Source organism: Arachis duranensis, chromosome 7, assembly GCF_000817695.3.
Source record: "Arachis duranensis cultivar V14167 chromosome 7, aradu.V14167.gnm2.J7QH, whole genome shotgun sequence".
Taxonomy (NCBI): Eukaryota; Viridiplantae; Streptophyta; class Magnoliopsida; order Fabales; family Fabaceae; genus Arachis; species Arachis duranensis.
Window position 1 is genome coordinate 75,483,763 of NC_029778.3, and position 4,392 is coordinate 75,488,154.

A 4,392-nucleotide genomic window follows, 5' to 3' on the forward strand; every position below is an offset into this window, starting at 1 on the left:
GTGGCAATAAAAAATGTGACTTATTTATACTGTAGTTTAGGGGTGTAATAAAATAAGTAAAATTGAGTTGTTTTGATTTAGATCTAATTTTAAATAATAATTGAGTCTATTTTTGAGAATTTTTTTTAGTTTTAGACTCAATAAAATTTTATTATTTTCACACTAAAATCAAATCTAAATCGATAGAATCCGAATCTTAATAAACTTGATGTCAAAAAATTATGATTCACTTATTTATAAAAAAATATATTTGTTATCAAGAAGTTAATATCCATATTTGAATTTAAATTTGTCCATAAATTCTAATTTCATGTTTTTTTGATTTATTTTCGAATTCAACAATTCTTAGTGCATACATAGATTAAATAAAATTAGATTCGTTTTGATTCGTATCTAATCTTAAATAATGACCAAATCTATTTTTAAGATTTTTATTTAATCTTAAACCTAATAAAATTATACCAAACTAACTCTTACCACATCTGAATTCAGACCAAATCTTAAAACTAAACTGGGGCATGTACACCCCTACTTTAGCCCCTTTGGCTCTTCCTCATAAAAACACTCATTAAAGGTGCTTTGGTTGGTGGGAAAGAAGACAAAAAAGAAAGAGGTAGGGCCACAATTCCGAACGGGTTCATTTTTGTGGCACCGTTAATAAACCCTTTTCCCATTCACAATTGACATCAAAGATGAAAGTTAATTATATTATGTGTGTCGAAAAATCCTTTTTTATCCTTTCAACTTTTCCTAATTGGTTATTACCCCGCCCTAGAACTTTATAACCAAGAGTGTAATATTAAATATCAAAATATATACTGAAATATAAAATGATCTTTTTCATAAGTTTACGAATTTAGACAATTGCTTTTTAGATTAGTGAAATTCTTAATACTCTTTTAAGTTTGTGTTCGATATTCAATACATAAAGGATTAAACCTAAAAGATATAGATAAAAAAATCAGATTTTATATCTTTTTTCATTTCTATTTGATGACTAATCCTAAAAAACTGAAAGAAAGAACAAGATTAAACCTAATAGAATAAAAGGAAAAACACAAGGACAAAAGTTGGCATCACATTGACTTTTAGAATTACTACTAGTTTACCTTCATTAGAGTGGATATGATATGATATATGCCTTTGTTAAAAATATTATTATTTCCCAATAAAATTAAAAATGAAAAGAAGACTAGAAAGAGAAATTTCATCTACCTTATAATATAAGAAGATAGTTAAATTAGAAAAACGCATCAGTTGAGAGAGTTGAGTAGTATGTCCTCTCACCATAAGATTTTTAAATAAAATTAAGATAAAATATACGATAAAATAGAAGTTAATACTCAAATTAGGTTTTGAAATTTATCTCAAACTTTAAATTGGCTCTTAAAATTTTAAAAATTTCATTAGAGAAATAATGAAAAATCTTGATAATGTGTACAATAGCCTAGTTATTTAGTTCAATAAAAATAAATAATAAAAAGGATTTTTATTTAATTATTTCACATCAAATTTTAAATTTTAAATTTTTAAAAAATTCAGTTAGTTATTTTAAAAAAATTAACCATCCCAAATCCTAATTTACCAAACATTTCACTTCAATACCCTCTTCTTTTTCGATCGGTTGCCACCCCACCTTCATCAATAATCATCCCACTTCATCCCTAGTAAAAATAACCATCCACTTAAGGATAAAAATAATCATTCTCATACCTAATGAATTGAATATTCAACATATTTTAATTATATGTAACTAAACCCAATCCCTATAGGAATTAAAATAATCATCCGCATACCTACTAACATGACCATCCTAAACTGACCATTGAAATAGAAGAAGGAGATGAATGAACAGAAGAAGCAACCATGATCAAACTGGCTGCAGGGGAGGCTGCACGGCTGACGGCAGGTGGACAGCGCAAAAGAGGCTGTTCGAAGTTGGTGAGCGCGATCGGACGTTCGCAAAGAGGCTGGGCGGCAGAGGCTGGACGTATGAAAACGTCACACTAGTATGTCCCCTATGTGACACGAATGAAGACGTCAGAGGGTGAAACGTTGCCAACTGGGGGGAGGGGCTTTTCTGACTGCCATGTTCAGGGCTTCCCAAACGACGCAACCTTCGTGACGGTGCTGCTCGGTTGTCCGCAGTGCGCACGGCAGCGTCTTCCAAAGCTATGCGCGACGGCAGCTATTGTGGGTGGCGGCGCGGCACCATTGAGAGAAGATGAGACTAGGCGAGAAGCAATTTAGTTCAAATGGGAGAGAGGGATGCAGTTTTGCATTGTTTACTGTTTTGAATCTTTATTTGGGTTGTATTTCAAATTAGAAATAAATAATAGTTAATTAATTTAATTATTATTTGATTTTAATTCGAAAAATATTGCATTATACATATTATACAGTAATTAGATTGGCTCTTCATACTTTCTCAAATTTTAATTGTTTCAATTTAGTTCGTGAATCTTCAATCTGTAACGCACGTTAGCCCTCAAATGTAATAATTTCTATTAACGTCATGATAACGTGGCATGCTGACATAAACAGTCAAAATAATATTCTCGATTATGTGAAATGAAAAAATAATGTATCTTTTAATGACACGTGGTATACTGACATAAATAGTAATACCACATGTCATAACACGATTTGTTTATGTGTCACTTATATACTACACGTCATAATATAATTTGTTGACATATTATTAATATGTTATTATTCTAAATGATTCAAATTGACCCCTAAATTTATACTCAATCACTCATTTGAGATTCTAAATGATTCTGAAGGTTTGTGCATTAAGTATTTAATTTTTTAATTTGGTCCTCTTTAATTTTATTTTTTTCTTTTTTAATTTATATTTTTGATGTTGGTTCTCTCTAATTCTGACTCACTCTAATAGTATTCATATTATTTTAAATGAACTAGCAAAAGAATATAATTTTATCTAAAATAAATTTTAATATTAATTTTATATCTTTTGAAAATTAGAAACATACAAAGTTTTTATCTTTTAAATTATAAAATAATATTTATATTTTCTTAAGTATATTTTATTTTATTATAAAAAATAAAATACAACAAAAGTATTCTAAATAATGATATAATAAATTGTGTCTTTTTAATAATTTTATACTCTAACATGAATTTTACTAACATCATTCAAATAATATTTATTTTTTTAAAATTATATTTGACAACAAATATCTAAACCAAAGTTACATTGATATGAATTCAATTTCGATAAAAATTAATTTTGTAAAAACACACTTATGCCAATATGTATTTACAAACATTAATTCAAACACATATTTAGACTCCAAAATATAACTATGAAAATTTTTTATTTTTTTTTAATTTTAATGTAACCTAATTAATCTTGGGCTTATACAAAATTACACTTGCCTTTGTGAATTTTAAAATAAAATATAATTTAACCAATTCTTATTAAACGTATGATGTGTGTATAAACATAATATGGAATAAAATTTTTTTGAAGTGTATTAATATACTGATATTTTAATAATTTTTAATCGTTGATATTAATTATAAAAAAATATATAATATATAATTAAGATCAATAATTAAAATTTACTGAAATATTAATATATTAATATACTTAAAAGATTTTCTACAAAATAAATATGACATAGTCTCTCAAATTTAATTTAAAAATTTTACCAAGTAGAATGGTCATATACCAAAGCTTGCTAGATAAACTTTTGCGCTTAAGTAAAGAAATAAGCCGCGAAGGCTCGGACCTATGATATGTCGATACTATACGGATATAGGATACTACATTATATAAGATACGTGAATATATAAATTTAAAATTTTTATAAAATATGGAGACAATGATATACATATAAAATATAAATAAGTTTTAGATAAATTATAATAATATTTTAGTATTTTATTGATATTAAAAATATAAATTAATTTTTTAATTATTTTTAATATGCTTTTTAATTATATAAATTATTTAAATTTTTATTTTAATAATTAATAATATATATAAACTTTAAAGTTATTTCAAGAATAAATATTAAAAATAAAATTGAATATGAGAATACATAATGATATTTATATGTGTCCAAAAATATTTAAAAGAATATTTTTTATTTAAATACAGTTAAACATAAAAATTATATATATATCAGATAAATATTAATAAGTATAGTATCTAAAATTTATCTAATATAAAGACACAATAAATAAATAAAAATGTCTGTATTTTATAAGCTGTGACAACTGAATAAACTATTGAGTTTAGAACACTAGTCGTGTGCTCCTGGCACCACTAGTGCCATTGTGCCATCTCTCTCGTATTTTAAAATATTGTTTTTTATTTTTAAATAATAAAAATTTAAATATTTATTATTTTTTAAAATATTA